General features: G+C 50.9%; 1 long non-coding RNA gene across 1 annotated transcript in view; it reads left to right on the top strand.

Annotated features, from left to right (window-relative positions):
* The window catches only part of LOC149371739 (uncharacterized), a 48,965-nt gene that overhangs the window by 1,037 nt on the left and 29,695 nt on the right, over window positions 1–18,233 (top strand). The gene's annotated exons all lie outside the window — the stretch shown is intronic.

Genomic DNA, 18,233 nt, shown 5'->3' with positions numbered 1-18,233 from the left:
TCTCCCAAGCTCTCCTGGATAACACGCAGCCATGTACAAGGTGCTCGTAAGGACATCGGTGCTCCCTATTGGTTTTCATTCGGCCTGTAAGCAGGGGAGATTTGCAGCGCGCATACGAAATTGTTGCCGTAAAAAAATTTCTGCGCTGGCCCAAGAATTCATTCCCGCATTAAAAATATGCCCTTTTCAGAGCGTGCAGCAATCGTTGTGTGTGTTCATTGAGTGCTAACACCAGAGAAATCCTAACGGGTTCTCGTCCAACTCCGCTAAAAACAGCAATGTCTCAAACAGAGACAGAGTCCGCCCAAAACTCGGGCGCCGCAGCTGCAGCCGAGACCAGAGTGGGCCGAGAACCAGAACGAGTGGCGCGGCGGCGGCGGCGCCAATTGAGGGCCGCCGAAGAGTGTGTGTGTGGGGGGGCGCCGCTGTTTACGGCACCCACGAGTGACGAGGCCGCCGCCACGAGCGTGCGTGCGTGCGTAGTACGCTGGCGAGGTCAACGTCCATTCATGCGCGCCCTCGTGGGCTGGCCGCGCACGCCACTTGTGCTCTGCCGCTGCGCCCCGAGCATCCATCTTGGCTCCGCCACGCGCTGGTCCGGCTGCGAGACCCACACATGCGCTGCGCGATAAAGGGCGGACGCACATGCCGCGATGCTTGTCTCCTCTCCACTGGCAGCGAGAACACCAGGTGGTCGAGATTATTCCGGAGCCCCCGCTCTCTCTCTTTCATCCACGCCTAGATGTGGACAGTTATTGCGCTGTTGCTCTTGTCACAACCAGTTTACCTATTTTTATCATATGATGTTACCGGAGGTGGCGTCTATACGCATGACTCCTTTCCACCCATCCTCCATCATCATATTTATCGTGAGGTACATGTATAGAATTATCAGTAAAGTACACGAGAAGGTCAGGAAGTATACACAGTTCGGGGGAAAACTTTCTCGCCCTGAGATTCCGCTCATTCATTAAATGACGTGGCTTTAAAAGGACACGTCGGCTGGGGATGGATTCGCCGGCTACATCTTCTCCCAAATGCAATGAAAAGCTGGAACTTAGGCAAAACCCCGCCGCGGTGGCACAGTGGTTACGGCGCTCGGCTGCTGGCCCGAAAGACGCGGGTTCGATCCCGGCCGCGGCGGCTGAATTTCGATGGAGGCGAAATTCTAGAGGCCCGTGTACTGTGCGATGTCAGTGCACGTTAAAGAACCCCGGGTGGCCGAAATTTCCGGAGCCCTTAACTACGGCGTCTCATAACCTGAGTCGCTTTGGGTCGTTAAACCCCGATAAACCAAACCAACTTAGGCAAAGCTTAAGGACTTCGTGCTTTATCAATTGTTCTCCCAGGAAAATACGAACAATTGAAGCAGACATATATTTAGCGCACCCAGTTTAGCTTCTAAATAAAGTCGTGGCGCCATATAGCATGGTGACGATAAGAAACAAAAAAGCAAACAGCAAGTTTAGCAACGTGTGCAAAACAAATTAGGCCTTTCACATGTGCTCGTACCGAGAACGCTTTCTTCAGTCATCGCAAGTCATGCGGAACCAGCTCGCTCCTTTAACGATCCCCGTAAACACGCCGCTCATGTTACCCTACGAGGAAAGCGCTTCTAAATCCTGATCAATTATGACATGCGACTCCTACACGCGGCGATCGATAGACCGACGTCGCGGCGCTGTTTTTAGCTGCTTTCGTTCGTACGAGCAGAGGGGTTGTGGTCGGAGCCGCAGCGCATGTCTTTGCTGCCCGTTGCCCACGCATTCAAATGAAGTCGTGCTTCGAAAGAAGAAGAAAAAAAAAACGTGGTTTCCTGGCAGTGCGTCACCGAGAAATACGGGCGAGCCAGAAAAGAAGAAATGGAAAACGCGGGAGATAAGACAGAGAAAGCCTACTCGCATCTCCACGTCGTACGTTCATTGAGGCGTCGCAACTACGCGACGGCGACTGAGTTCAAGGGCAGAACCTCGGCGTAGGCGTGGCGGACTGCGAGCACTCCCGCACTTCTAAATCTGTGCAGCACAGTCGAGGATAAAGCTGCTGCAGTGTGAGCACGATAAAGAATCCCACGCGGTAGAAATCAGTCCAAAGACGTCCTCCCCTACGCTCTCTCTTGTAGCTCTCACTCAGTTCATTTATTGATACCCTCAGGGTGGGAACATTACAGAGGGGAGTGGGTTAATGGAACAATATCTATAAACACAGCAAAGATTTCACAATACAAGTAACAAATAACGGGAATGTCTGGAATATAAGTGTAACAGTGTTAAGTGTGTGGGCATACAACAGGCTGAATGATTACAAACTAAGAGAGAGTTTCTAACTGTCATGTCAAATGTCACAGTACACAGAGAGCAGCAAAAATACAAATGAAAGAAACTAGGAAGTTGATTCGTTATACAGTACAAAACTTGCTAGTAACTATATATTTCGTATGGCTGACTGAAATAATGAAGGTTGTGTGATCATTGCAACGGTTCACTGATGTGCGGGGAAGGAATGAATCGGTAAATGTTTCTTCGGTCATTAAAGCCCAGTTTCTTTATGGTACCGTTCCGTATCGTACAATGCCACACCATGTCATCACCTCGCACAGAGCCTTGTCGTACCATACCATACCATACCATACCATACCATACCATACCATACCATACCATACCATACCATACCATACCATACCATACCCCACCCCACCCCACCATACCATACCATACCCCACCCTACCATACCCTACCATACCCTACCATACCCTACCATACCCTACCATAGCCTACCATAGCCTACCATAGCCTACCATACCCTACCATGCCCTACCATGCCCTACCCTAACCAGTTCGAAGGCCACTCTAGCGTGCCAAAAGCAACGCGTCCTTGGGCTGCAAACGCCCGACAACGCCCCAGCTCCAGCCTCTGGCGCGCTGCACCGTTCAGCGAGACAAGGGCATGAAGACGCTGCTGCTGCCGTCCAGGCTGGCGCTTGACGAGTGCCAGTGCGTTGCCCCCTCGTCGCCGTCGAGGCTCCGACGGTCCCCCGCATGTGCGCGCGCTCTTTCGGAGACGCCTGCGGGCGCAGATGCCGCCGTGGGGTCTGATGTGTGCGCAGCACCTCCGTGGAAATGAGCACCGCAGACCCGCATGGGGAGACGTATCGCGGTTGCAGTCGTAGATGCCTCGGATTGAAAAGCTATGGACTCCCTTTTGAATTACGGAAGAAGAAGGCGGAGTTGGGCTCTAAACCGAACACTATTGCGTCTCAACACGATAGGTACTCCGATAAGTCGAGGAAAAACCGGGAATTTGGATACGTCTTGAATTTCTGTCTCATCATCTTCATTTTTCTAAGCGTTGAAAGTATACGCTTCTCTGCAAACAGTCCAAATGGCCCAATTTCGCTTGTCCATTAACAGTACGCGTAAAAGCATAGGAAACTAATACAGCCCCAGTCAAAAGTGCCCAGTCTGCAAAGACTGCAGTTGAGCCGTGTAGTCGAACCTCCAAAGGTCCGGCGGTGTGAGGAGAAAAGTTCTCAGCCGCCAAAAATTTGGTAGTTTAGGGATGTTACAAGTGCGCCACGGCACAACTGACCAGCAGGCTTTGCAGACCGGGGCATTTGGCCCTGCGTACGCGTAGAGTCAGAGACAAACGTTTGTAGGATGCGTGTGCTCGAGGAGAAATCGGTTAAAGGGCTGCCTGGCGATGTCGCCGCTTGGCATTGATATCAGCGGATGAGCACGTTCGTCTCCTCATACTAGCTGCCATTTTACGGTACTAGCTTGCGTGGTGATCCCGAAATAACTCGTGTACAGCACAGCGTTATGCCTTAAACTTTTGCTGCTGACTGTAATGTGTTGATATTCGTGGCGCCTGCTGACATACTACGGCCGTTCCTACAAGGAAAACAAACTACTTTGACGCAGTGAAGCTTCCAAGTCTCACAGACATGAATGTTTAAAGAAAATAATGCACAGGCGGAAATATGGTGTGATGCGACGAATCCGCATTTGCAGTATTAGTTTTAATTTTCGCTTGTACAGTGATCGCCTTTCTGTTGTATCTTTGAATAGTATTTCGACGTTGCTTTGTCTTTCCAGTGTTGAGTGGATGGATGTGAGTGGTTGGTGACAGGTGAGGCTTATATAGGGTGGAAGGGGGGGGGGGGGGGGTGCAAAGGTAGGTGAGTAGTGGTGGAAGCCTTTTGGAGCGTGGAGACGAACACACAAAACACCAGACGGACAGGTTTTAAGATTAGGGTAGAAATGCTAGCGCATTAGTAATAACGAAAACAGATTGTTTATTACAACTTAGCAGTTGAAGACACTGTTTGGAATCTGCGACAAGTGAAGCCATAAGCCAAAGCCAACAAGGTTTAAGAAATTTAGAGAAGATTTTGCAGGTGCACATTAAAACTAACCTTTCATATTCCTTAAAAATGTGCATTTCATGTAGGCGAATGAACTTGGCAGTTGTATCGTATCGCAGTCTGCAAACTCAAGCGATCGCTGTGCCCTCTCCCCTGACGGGGCGACTGTGTACTCACAATCTTAACCTCCTTGCCCCTTTTGCCTGTTAAATACGCTTGTTCAATAAACAGCGCCGGTCATTGTTTCCTTGAAACTGGCGTGCGTCACTTCTTTGGAAACGGTCGTCTTGACGGTTTCTACTGTGCGCTGGAGTAGCCCTAGCTGCTCGCTGGCTTGCAGTCCCAAGATGGCTTGGTGGTCTTTTTTGACAACGAAAAACTCCGTCAAAATTTTTCGCTCACCTATTTGCCCCAGTGCTGAACACGTGCCGCAGCGTTTGATGATACCACCTCCGCACGACCACAGGACGGCACCGCTGGGCTTCAGTGCGCTAGTGTCTAACTTTCGAAAGAGCGAGATAGGTACAAGGTTCGCCTGGGAGCCAGTGTCGACCTTGAACGTCACATCCTTCCCGCCAACTTCGACCTTAACGAACCAGTCGCGGTGGTTGTTAACGCTGCTGATGGCTACGTCCAGTACGTCGAAGTTGTCTTCCTGCTGTACTTCGTTAACGTCAGCTTTCGCTCCGCAGCACGAAACGAAGTGATTGGGCCGGCTGCATGAACAGCAAGTTTTGCCATAGGCAGGGCACCTGCGAGGGGCGTGAGTGCGGTTGCAGCGACTGCACATCGAAACTCGCCTGAGCAACTGTTGTGGCTTTACTCTGGTTCTGCTCGCAGAGACGACAGTGACATCGGATTCGTTCTTAGTTTGGCCCCAGACCTGATTCTAACGTGTAGATGTTTCCGCCGCCTTGCACAAATCCGCGGCTTTTTCGGGAGTCAGCTGCTTCTCCCGCAACATTTTTTCCCGTAGTTCTGGCGATTTCGTGCCGAATACAATTTGGTCACGAACCATGTCGTCCACAATGGTCCCAAAGTTACAGCGCATGCCCTGCGTTTTCAAGTCCCGAAGGAACTGTACGAATGGCTCCGCCTCGCCCTGCATGCGTGACCGGAACCCATAGAGTTCGTGAATGTCGTGCTGTTGCTCGACGCAGTATTCTTCGAACTTTGCGATGACCATGGCGCAATCTTCTCGGTTTTCTCCTTGAGCAAATGAAAAATTGTTGAACGCTTCAATTGCGTCCTCACCGGCCACGCTGAGGAAGAGCGCCGTTTTTGCTGCTCCTGATGTTGCCTTGTTGGTACTCGCGGTTGCTTGCAAGAAGAGTTCAAATTTCTGCTTGAACAGCTTCGAACTTCGACCGCCGCCTGTCTTTGGACGCAATGGTTCTGGTGGCCTGAGGCTTTCCATTTCTTGCTTCAAGCGGCATGTACGTAGCCACGAGCTGTTGCAGGCCCTAGGTGCAGGGGCGTTCTTCTGACACCATGTTTCTTGTCGTGGCGGACGAAGTGACGCATACCAGTTTCAAAAAACAATGACCAGCACTGTTTATTGAACAAGTGTACTTAAAGGGCAAAAGGGACAAGGAGGCTAATAGGGTGGGTACTGAGTCGTCACGCCAGGGGAGAGGGCAGAGCGATCACTTGAACTTGCGGACTGCGATACGATACAGCTGTCATAGTGCCGACATTTCATTGGGTGACGTTATTACTAATTTAAAATTCCTCCTAGGGTTAGTAAGCGCACTTTGAGATCGCTCTTTGTCCTCTATAAAAATTGTACAGCGGCGTGGAAGCTGTTGAGGTGAAGACAGCGAGTGAGACGGCGAACTCACGGACGTGCTTGCAAGAAGGGCTCGTCAAAAGCTCGACCGAAGGAGTCCCCACCGCACAGCTGCCGTTAACGCAGGCTGAGCAGTTGCCGACGAAGAAAGGCGCCTCCGAAAACCAATAGGCTTAGGACAGCCGGCAGCTACAGGAAGAAGGAAGAGGAGAAAGGAGGGCTAGTCAAACGCTCGCCCGAAGGACTCCCCACTGCACGGCTGCCGTTAACGCAGACTGAACGGTTGCCAACGAAGAAAGGAGCCTCCGAAAATCAATAGGCTTATTACAGCAGGCAGCTACAGGAAGAAAGAAGGGTTCGTGAAAAGCTCACCTGAAGGACTCCCCACCGCGCAGCTGCCGTTAACGCAGGCTGAGCAGTTGCCGACGAAGAAGGGCGCCACCGAAAAGCAATAGGCTTATTACAGCAGGCAGCTACAGGAAGAAAGAAGGGCTCGTGAAAAGCTCACCTGAAGGACTCCCCACCGCGCAGCTGCCGTTAACGTAGGCTGAGCAGTTGCCGACGAAGAAGGGCGCCTCTGAAAACCAATAGGCTGATGACAGCAGTCAGCCAGAGGAAATAGGGGGAAGAGAAAGGAAGGCTCTACGGTAACTCGCCCGAAGGACTCCCCACCGCACAGCTGCAGTTAGCGCAGTCTAAGCAGTTGCCGAAGAAGGGCGCCTAAGAAAACCAATAGGCTATGACAGCAGGCAGCCAGGGGAAGAAAGAAGAGGAGAAAGACGGGCTCGACAAAAGGTCGTCCGAAGGACTGCCCACCGCGCAGCTGCCGTTAACGCAGGCTGAGCAGTTGTCCACGGATAAGGGTGCCTCCGAAAACCAATAGGCTTATGACAGCAGGCAGCCAGGGGAAGAAAGAGGAGAAAGACGGGCTCGACAAAAGGTCGTCCGAAGGACTGCCCACCGCGCAGCTGCCGTTAACGCAGGCTGAGCAGTTGTCCACGGATAAGGGCGCCTCCGAAAACCAATAGGCTTATGACAGCAGGCAGCCAGGGGAAGAAAGAAGAGGAGAAAGACGGGCTCGACAAAAGGTCGTCCGAAGGACTGCCCACCGCGCAGCTGCCGTTAACGCAGCCTGAGCAGTTGTCCACGGATAAGGACGCCTCCGAAAACCAATAGGCTTATGACAGCAGGCAGCCAGGGGAAGAAAGAGGAGAAAGACGGGCTCAACAAAAGGTCGTCCGAAGGACTGCCCACCGCGCAGCTGCCGTTAACGCAGGCTGAGCAGATGTCCAAGGATAAAGGTGCCTCCGAAAACCAATAGGCTTATGACAGCAGGCAGCCGCAGGAAGAAGGAAGAGAGAGAAGGGCTCGTCAGAAGCTCGCCGAAGGACTCCTCACCGCACAGGTGCTGTTAATGTAGGCTGAGCAGTTGCCGACGAAGAAAGGCGCCACCGAAAACCAATAGGCTTATGACAGCAGGCAGCCAGAGGAAATAGGGGGAAGAGAAAGGAAGGCTCTACGGTAACTCGCCAGAAGGACTCCCCACCGCACAGCTGCAGTTAGCGCAGGCTAAGCAGTTGCCGAAGAAGGGCGCCTCAGAAAACCAATAGGCTATGACAGCAGGCAGCCAGGGGAAGAAAGAAGAGGAGAAAGACGGGCTCGACAAAAGGTCGTCCGAAGGACTGCCCACCGCGCAGCTGCCGTTAACGCAGGCTGAGCAGTTGTCCACGGATTAGGGCGCCTCCGAAAACCAATAGGCTTATGACAGCAGGCAGCCAAAGAAAGAAGAGGAGAAAGACGGGCTCGACAAAAGGTCGTCCGAAGGACTGCCCACCGCGCAGCTGCCGTTAACGCAGGCTGAGCAGTTGTCCACGGATAAGGGTGCCTCCGAAATCCAATAGGCTTATGACAGCAGGCAGCCAGGGGAAGAAAGAAGAGGAAAAAGACGGGCTCGACAAAAGGTCGTCCGAAGGACTGCCCACCGCGCAGCTGCCGTTAACGCAGGCTGAGCAGTTGTCCACGGATAAGGATGCCTCCGAAAACCAATAGGCTTATGACAGCAGGCAGCCAGGGGAAGAAAGAAGAGGAGAAAGACGGGCTCGACAAAAGGTCGTCCGAAGGACTGCCCACCGCGCAGCTGCCGTTAACGCAGCCTGAGCAGTTGTCCACGGATAAGGGCGCCTCCGAAAACCAATAGGCTTATGACAGCAGGCAGCCAGGGGAAGAAAGAAGAGGAGAAAGACGGGCGCAACAAAAGGTCGTCCGAAGGACTGCCCACCGCGCAGCTGCCGTTAACGCAGGCTGAGCAGTTGTCCACAGATAAGGGCGCCTCCGAAAACCAATAGGCTTATAACAGCAGGCGGCCAGGGGAAGAAAGAAGAGGAGAAAGACGGGCTCGACAAAAGGTCGTCCGAAGGACTGCCCACCGCGCAGCTGCCGTTAACGCAGCCTGAGCAGTTGTCCACGGATAAGGGCGCCTCCGAAAACCAATAGGCTTATGACAGCAGGCAGCCAGGGGAAGAAAGAAGAGGAGAAAGACGGGCTCAACAAAAGGTCGTCCGAAGGACTGCCCACCGCGCAGCTGCCGTTAACGCAGGCTGAGCAGTTGTCCACAGATAAGGGCGCCTCCGAAAACCAATAGGCTTATAACAGCAGGCAGCCAGGGGAAGAAAGAAGAGGAGAAAGACGGGCTCGACAAAAGGTCGTCCGAAGGACTGCCCACCGCGCAGCTGCCGTTAACGCAGGCTGAGCAGTTGTCCACGGATAAAGGTGCCTCCGAAAACCAATAGGCTTATGACAGCAGGCAGCCGCAGGAAGAAGGAAGAGAGAGAAGGGCTCGTCAGAAGCTCGCCGAAGGACTCCTCACCGCACAGGTGCTGTTAATGTAGGCTGAGCAGTTGCTGACGAAGAAAGGCGCCTCCGAAAACCAATAGGCTTATGACAGCAGGCAGCCAGAGGAAATAGGGGGAAGAGAAAGGAATGCTCTACGGTAACTCGCCCGAAGGACTCCCCACCGCACAGCTGCAGTTAGCGCAGTCTAAGCAGTTGCCGAAGAAGGGCGCCTCAGAAAACCAATAGGCTATGACAGCAGGCAGCCAGGGGAAGAAAGAAGAGGAGAAAGACGGGCTCGACAAAAGGTCGTCCGAAGGACTGCCCACCGCGCAGCTGCCGTTAACGCAGGCTGAGCAGTTGTCCACGGATAAGGGCGCCTCCGAAAACCAATAGGCTTATGACAGCAGGCAGCCAGGGGAAGAAGGAAGAGGAGAAAGACGGGCTCGACAAAAGGTCGTCCGAAGGACTGCCCACCGCGCAGCTGCCGTTAACGCAGGCTGAGCAGTTGTCCACGGATAAGGGTGCCTCCGAAAACCAATAGGCTTATGACAGCAGGCAGCCAGGGGAAGAAAGAAGAGGAGAAAGACGGGCTCGACAAAAGGTCGTCCGAAGGACTGCCCACCGCGCAGCTGCCGTTAACGCAGGCTGAGCAGTTGTCCACGGATAAGGGTGCCTCCGAAAACCAATAGGCTTATGACAGCAGGCAGCCAGGGGAAGAAGGAAGAGGAGAAAGACGGGCTCGACAAAAGGTCGTCCGAAGGACTGCCCACCGCGCAGCTGCCGTTAACGCAGGCTGAGCAGTTGTCCACGGATAAGGGTGCCTCCGAAAACCAATAGGCTTATGACAGCAGGCAGCCAGGGGAAGAAAGAAGAGGAGAAAGACGGGCTCGACAAAAGGTCGTCCGAAGGACTGCCCACCGCGCAGCTGCCGTTAACGCAGGCTGAGCAGTTGTCCACAGATAAAGGTGCCTCCGAAAACCAATAGGCTTATGACAGCAGGCAGCCGGTGGAAGAAGGAAGAGAGAGAAGGGCTCGTCAGAAGCTCGCCGAAGGACTCCTCACCGCACAGGTGCTGTTAATGTAGGCTGAGCAGTTGCCGACGAAGAAAGGCGCCTCCGAAAACCAATAGGCTTATGACAGCAGGCAGCCACGGAAAGAAGGAAGAGGAGAAAGAAGGGCTTGTCGAAAGCTCGCCTGAAGGACTCCCCGTCGCACAGCTGCCGTTAACGCAGGCTGAGTAGTTTCCGAAGAGAAGGGCGCCCCAGCCAGAGAAAGGGGAGAAAAATGAGTCTTAGGCCCGACTTTCTGATCCGCTCTAGGATTGATGATGCAATAGGACGACGACAGCTGTCATTTGCACACGCCGTGTTTTTTCCTCCTTCACTGAGTAGTAAAGAAGGCTTTGCATGCTTTAGCGAATGGTTAGTTTACGGTGTGGTCTGGAAGACTATAGAGGAAAATGCGCACAAAATCAAGGTGAAAGATGTGCCATTCCAGAGTGCGCACAGATTGCAATCAACGCAGCTCCAATGATTACGATTAGTGAGATCCTTGCAGCGTTGGCTTCTAATTTTGGTATTTATCTTGTGTAGCGGTTTCAGCATTGGTCTCTTTGTACGTAAGAGAAAATTGCACGCAATACTATGCTTTGTCCCAGAACTTGTTGATAGTTCGGTTCAAGCTACGGGTGCAGTGCAGTGCAGTGCGACAGCCTCGCAGATTTATGCGGATGGCTTATGGAAGCCACTGTGAGGAGGTTTTGAGGAGTAGTAAAGTGTCTGTAATTCGCTTCACGCACGCGAGAGTGGGTAATGTTGCAGTGTCGCGGGCTGGCATGTGCATGGGAGGTTGGAGGAAGTAATATTGCCACGCTTGAATGAAGGAGATCACAGATCACAAGAAACAGCGGCGGGCTTCGACGAACGTCTTGGCCACAGCTCCAGATCGCTGTCACTTTCACTTTCTCTCTTTTTGAGGCGGCGCGTGCTTCAGGTCAGCGCTAGGCGAACACGCGGAATGCACTGTGTTACTGGCGCCCCAGGAAGAAAGAGTATCGTCCCGATTCGTAGCCTGTGTGTTTAAGAAAGTTCACTAAGTGAAGCATGATAGTGCGCGCGGAAGTCCAGCTCTACCGTTGCCGCTCGTAGTAAGGCTTGAGATGGACAACGTGTACCACCTCAGGGTGCAGGGATCGCCGAGGCTTCTGAAAGCCATCAAGAAAGACCTCATAATTGAGGTCTACAATTGGCCTGATCACTTTTTAGGGCCCAAAATACCACCAGAGGAGTTTTCCGCGAAGTCCGTGTCGGCGAATGGGAAACCAGGCCCACACACGGTCTTCTGATGTGTACCGAACATTACGGCGTCGGAGGTTATAGCGTTGGGCACGTCGGCATTGTTTGTAGAGAATCCGCACTCTGGCCAGCGGACGAGCCTCTTCAGCGAGGTGCGGGAAGGTGTGAAGATCCTCATTCGGGTCGATGTCATCCACATGCAGTGACATGGCGTCCAGCATCGTGGTCACGTCGCGGCCGTAAACGTGCCGGAACGGTGGCACGTTTGCCGTTTCTTGTACGGCTGTATTGTATGCGAAGGTGACGTATGGGAGCACTTCGTCCCAAGTTTTGTGCTGAATGTCGAGATACATTGAGAGCATGTCAATGAGCGTTTTGTTTAATCGTTCCGTTAAACCATTCGGTTGAGGGTGGTACACTCTAAAAAAATAGTAAAAAGGCAATAAAAAGGTAGTAAGTGCAGCAGTTACTAACTCTGACTTCGTTTTACTACTTTTTATCATCCATTTACTACGCTCTTCAAGTATGACAGAAGCCAACAGCCACAGAAACCAAGGGGCACAGGGGATTTTTTTTTTTAATTTTTAATTGATTTATTTTGTGGTGTTGATCAATTTAGAATATTACTGAATATGTTATCGCTTAAAGTAATTGATTAGAAAAGCAGAAGAAAAAACAACCACACGCCGCCGGTGGGATCCGAACCCACGACCTCCGAATTACGCGTCCGGTGCTCTACCTCTGAGCTACGGCGACGGCTGTCAAATCTTCTACTTTCGGGGGTATTTATGTTTACAAGTAACCTAACCTTGAGAGTGTTCATCAGCGCCACCCACGTTCATAAGCGGCGGACGTAGAACGTCCTGATTTACCGCATGTGTGACGTAGAACGTCATCGAACGGAGAGGGTGGAAGCTGCGTGAGAACCCTCTTATGCTTCCTATGGCGTCAAGGCTGCCAGAACCGAGGCCCTCGCTAAGCAATTAAGCAAACAAGGGGAGGTGAATGAGGGGCTCGTTATAAATATGACAGAAGCCAGCCACAGAAACCAAGGGGCACAGGGGATTTTTTTTTAATTTTTAATTGATTTATTTTGTGGTGTTGATCAATTTAGAATATTACTGAATATGTTATCGCTTAAAGTAATTGATTAGAAAAGCAGAAGAAAAAACAACCACACGCCGCCGGTGGGATCTGAACCCACGACCTCCGAATTACGCGTCCGGTGCTCTACCTCTGAGCTACGGCGACGGCTGTCAAATCTTCTACTTTCGGGGGTATTTATGTTTACAAGTAACCTAACCTTGAGAGTGTTCATCAGCGCCACCCACGTTCATAAGCGGCGCACGTAGAACGTCCTGATTTACCGCATGTGTGACGTAGAACGTCATCGAACGGAGAGGGTGGAAGCTGCGTGAGAACCCTCTTATGCTTCCTATGGCGTCAAGGCTGCCAGAACCGAGGCCCTCGCTAAGCAATTAAGCAAACAAGGGGAGGTGAATGAGGGGCTCGTTATAAATATGACAGAAGCCAACAGCCACAGAAACCAAGGGGCACAGGGGATTTTTTTTTTAATTTTTAATTGATTTATTTTGTGGTGTTGATCAATTTAGAATATTACTGAATATGTTATCGCTTAAAGTAATTGATTAGAAAAGCAGAAGAAAAAACAACCACACGCCGCCGGTGGGATCCGAACCCACGACCTCCGAATTACGCGTCCGGTGCTCTACCTCTGAGCTACGGCGACGGCTGTCAAATCTTCTACTTTCGGGGGTATTTATGTTTACAAGTAACCTAACCTTGAGAGTGTTCATCAGCGCCACCCACGTTCATAAGCGGCGGACGTAGAACGTCCTGATTTACCGCATGTGTGACGTAGAACGTCATCGAACGGAGAGGGTGGAAGCTGCGTGAGAACCCTCTTATGCTTCCTATGGCGTCAAGGCTGCCAGAACCGAGGCCCTCGCTAAGCAATTAAGCAAACAAGGGGAGGTGAATGAGGGGCTCGTTATAAATATGACAGAAGCCAACAGCCACAGAAACCAAGGGGCACAGGGGATTTTTTTTTTAAATTTTAATTGATTTTTTTGTGGTGTTGATCAATTTAGAATATTACTGAATATGTTATCGCTTAAAGTAATTGATTAGAAAAGCAGAAGAAAAAACAACCACACGCCGCCGGTGGGATCCGAACCCACGACCTCCGAATTACGCGTCCGGTGCTCTACCTCTGAGCTACGGCGACGGCTTTCAAATCTTCTACTTTCGGGGGTATTTATGTTTACCGGACGCGTAATTCGGACGCGTAATTCGGACGCGTAATTCGGAGGTCGTGGGTTCGGATCCCACCGGCGGCGTGTGGTTGTTTTTTCTTCTGCTTTTCTAATCAATTACTTTAAGCGATAACATATTCAGTAATATTCTAAATTGATCAACACCACAAAATAAATCAATTAAAAATTAAAAAAAAAATCCCCTGTGCCCCTTGGTTTCTGTGGCTGTTGGCTTCTGTCATATTTATAACGAGCCCCTCATTCACCTCCCCTTGTTTGCTTAATTGCTTAGCGAGGGCCTCGGTTCTGGCAGCCTTGACGCCATAGGAAGCATAAGAGGGTTCTCACGCAGCTTCCACCCTCTCCGTTCGATGACGTTCTACGTCACACATGCGGTAAATCAGGACGTTCTACGTCCGCCGCTTATGAACGTGGGTGGCGCTGATGAACACTCTCAAGGTTAGGTTACTTGTAAACATAAATACCCCCGAAAGTAGAAGATTTGACAGCCGTCGCCGTAGCTCAGAGGTAGAGCACCGGACGCGTAATTCGGAGGTCGTGGGTTCGGATCCCACCGGCGGCGTGTGGTTGTTTTTTCTTCTGCTTTTCTAATCAATTACTTTAAGCGATAACATATTCAGTAATATTCTAAATTGATCAACACCACAAAATAAATCAATTAAAAATTTAAAAAAAAAATCCCCTGTGCCCCTTGGTTTCTGTGGCTGTTGGCTTCTGTCATACGCTCTTCAAGGTATAGTTAGTAAAAGTAGCCCTTGCTACCTTTTTATTGGTTGGTTGGTTTATGGGGTTTAACGTCCCAAAGCGACTGAGGCTATGAGGGACGCCGTAGTGGAGGGCTCCGGAAATTTCGACCACCTGGGGTTCTTTAACGTGCACTGACATCGCACAGTACACGGGCCTCTAGAATTTCTCCTCCAAAGAAATTCAACCGCCGCGGCCGGGATCGAACCCGCGTCTTTCGGGCCACCAGCTGAGCACCATAACCACTGAGCCACCGCGACGGCTACCTTTTTATTAACTATGGTTACTAGTTACTACCGAGTTGATAGGGCAATTTAAAAGGCATTGGATGAATCAGTTGTTCAGGTGTTTCGATATGTCGATGACTACTTGGTGTTCACCCGAGCAAGCAGCTTGTCTAGAAGTCTGGTCGACGTTTTGAAGATTTTTAAGGAATGTGACCGCGGGCTGGAATTCATAACTGAGGTTCCCAGCAACAGAGAACATTTGACACTGTGTGGGGAGGGCAAACACGTGTGCTGGTGGTATCGCCCAAGGACAGCCAAACCCTTGCTAAACTTCCGGTCTGGCCATTCTAAGCTCATAAAGGAGGGCATTGCTATTTCTTGCTTGCAATCAGCTCTCGGGAAATCTTGCCATGAAAGGATGGGAGTGACCATTTTGGCGCAAGCAAGCAGGTTACGTGTGAATGGGTATCCTGATCGACTCATTTCCAGAACAGCGGAGAAACTTCTCAGACAGCTTAAGAATGGCGTTCAGCCGAAAGAAGGCAAAAAAAAAAAGAAAAAGCCGGCTGTGGTCCCGTATGCACACCGCTTGTCACGTGGCCTGAAAAAAGTTGCATGTAGATACGACATTGACGTCGTCTTTCTGCGCCCAGAAAGCTTAGCACGATGTGCAAACAGATCACTCAGAGACTGGAAGGTAAGAGGGGTGCTTGCCAGGTGCGTCATTTGTCACCGTCGGTACCCTGCGATGTGGGGGTGGTGTATCAGGTCCCCTCTTCATGCGGTGCCATGTACATCAGCCAAACTGGCAGGTGTGTCAGTAAGCGTCTATGGGAGCATGAGAATACAAGAAAAAAAGATCCCTTTTCCCACACAGGCGCCCACTGCAGGAACTGCCAATGCAAGCATGTGAAAGATCACGCAGAAAGGAGAGGAAAAGGTAACCCCTTGCCCAGTCTACGTTTCTATACAAGGAGTGCAAATGCGTACCTGATTATAAGAACACGCGCATCCTGTTCCGACACAGCGATAAAGACACACGCGAGATAATGGAGGCCTTTTATATTCACCAGACAGGTACTTTGTGTATCAGCAGCCCTTCCATTGCTTTATCCGAGAGGGAATTGAGGTATCTAAACTCACACGTGCCTTCCAGATAACTTCTGTTGTCTTGATAAGTGTTTTAAAGTTTGTATATATAGGCCTTTCGTTCTTCAATAAAAACTAGTCGACAGACAGCGCTTTTTTGTGCCATTCTTACGTCTCCTGTCCCGTTCTTGTTGCGCTGTGAACAAAATCATGAATACTTACCAATTCGCCCAAATTTCCGCCTTGCTGAGAGTTAGTAACCGTTCCTTTAACCCTAAAATAAAATCAAAGAATATAACTGACACAGACTGCTGTGTTAATAAATTGGTTTTGATATTACACATTTCTGCAGGGGCGTATGATTAGGTAGACTAAGCGGTTTCTGCAATCTCAACTTGATAATTAACGCTGGTATCATAGCGCAACCGTTAGCAGCCACTAGCCCGTAAATGAGGGTCTGATTTATGGAGTATATAACACTGAGAAAGATGTACCTGTGCACGCGCAGTGCGCGAATGTGACTTTCTGATCTGTGCTTTTCCTGCATTTCGTACCTTTGTGTGCGCACGGTAAGGTTGTTGATGCCGTCACCTCGCATAATTTGTACATGCAATGCGCGATGAGCCTTAACACAGCTGTGTGATTTACGGCCACCGTGCTCTGATAGCTCTGTCTGGTTGCGGGGGTTAGTCAAATTGACTATGAAGCTTTTTTTATTTTTCGAGTATGCATAAATATGACAAGCCACGCCAGCATACTGTACGATGAATCAAGCAACATATGCGAGTTTCGCTTCATTTTCTTAGTAAATAATACTAGCTTCCCGTTACTAACTGCGGTTAGCAGCCGTTACTAACTGAATGGGTCAGTAACTGTTACTAACCTTCTCGTTACTAACTGCAGTTACTAACAGAGTAGTAGCATATGTGACAATTAACCAGTTACTACCCCGAAGTTAGTAACTTAGTAAAGTTACTAGTTAGTTTTCTAAGAGTGTAGGATGTCGTCTTTCGGTGGTATGTATGACTGTGGCGTAAAATCTGCTGTAAGGGGTCAGCCATGAATGCTGTGCCCCTGTCGGTGATTGGTATCTCCGGTGGACGTGACGCAATACGATCTGATGGATGAAAAATTTTGCCACGTCGAGGGCTGTGGCGCTTGGCAGAGCTGATGTTTCCGCGTATCGTGTCAATATTACGTAGCCCTCGACAGAGTGGGCCAACAAAGCATCTTTACGATGGGCGAGATCGGAAACGGCAAGGTTGAAGTAGACAAATGCAGGAACGCATGCGCACGCACACAACGCTGTAAACAAACAGCAGCATAATATGCAGCCATGAACGCCATGTCGGAACATGAGCTGAGACGTTTGCGCAAAGACACACAATCCAGAGCACAACTGAATAAAGAGCGTGACTGAGTTTTAAGTGTTGTGCCTTTGAGACTTTCGCTCAAACTTATCATCAATGCGTACATGTAAGACGTGAGCCTCTCGGATAATAGCAGTTAGCTTGCCCACGCAAACTTCGGCTTGATCTCTTGAACAGCACTACTCCGTCTTCTCTACAAACTCCTTCTGCTTCGAAGAGTTGTTAAATAAATTTGCATCAGTACTCAGGCCTAATCACGCATAAGAACGCCTTTAGTCACCTAAACAAGCATACGTGAACAAAAGCGGGTATTTTTGTACTTTCACTGTACTAACCGGCGCATAACCTGAATCAAACAGACAATGCACCGCTAACTCCTTACATTAAACCGGCACCCCTTGTTCACACACGCAAGTACGGCTCTCACTGTGTGCTCCGCGCGCTCTCGCGCACGTGCTTGCGGTACGTACGCAGAGCCAAGTGGAAAGCACGGAAACTTTCTCACGGCGACGCAGAGCCGGGCGGCGAAGAAGACAATGCGAGGCAGGGCGCAGCTGCGCCGCCGCCACTCTGGCTCCAAGTCGCTCGCGCTCACAGCTGAGTCAGGCAGACTCCCCTCGACAAGCAAGGACAGGCGAGGCGGACGGCGCGCCGCCAAATGTGTGCGAAGAAAGCAAGCCGCAGCGACCCGCTCCCATACAGCTACGGCGCCGACGGCTTAAAGGGGGAAGGCGCGCCAGATAGCGCGCACGGCGCCCCTCTTCATTGTCAAAGCGCTATGCCGTCGCTCGGCGGCGACGGCGATAAAAGTAGAATCGTCGATTGTAAACAACCGTCAGCCGGGATGGCGTCATCGCGGCCCGCCGGCAGCAAAAACGGCGACCACTTTTCCGATGGAGGCTCTTCGAAGTTGGCTACAGCAGCGTGGAACGCGCACGATAGCCATTCAGGCAGCCGGTGTCTTGGAAGGCCTGTTCGAAAACTCTTGTGGTTGCTAGTCAAGGGAGGTCCATGGGGTGGTAGTAGCCTCTCCTCTGTGACGGCTGCATACCGTCTAAGCTTTCGAGCTCGGAAGCACTCGCCTTTCGAACAATATGGGGCGCATGGTTGGCGACTCCGAACTGCTCTACCTAGCCTGTAGATCTAGTTTGTAGACCTAACCTAGGATATATTCGCAGTGGTTGGAGATTCGCTGTAATACTTACGATCCATAAAAAGGTTCACCACT

The sequence above is a fragment of the Amblyomma mixtum genome, chromosome 1, assembly GCF_055824585.1.
Source record: "Amblyomma mixtum isolate Tamu chromosome 1, ASM5582458v1, whole genome shotgun sequence".
NCBI lineage: Eukaryota > Metazoa > Arthropoda > Arachnida > Ixodida > Ixodidae > Amblyomma > Amblyomma mixtum.
Note: the sequence above shows the minus strand (reverse complement) of the source record. Positions and strands in the feature narration are given on the sequence as shown.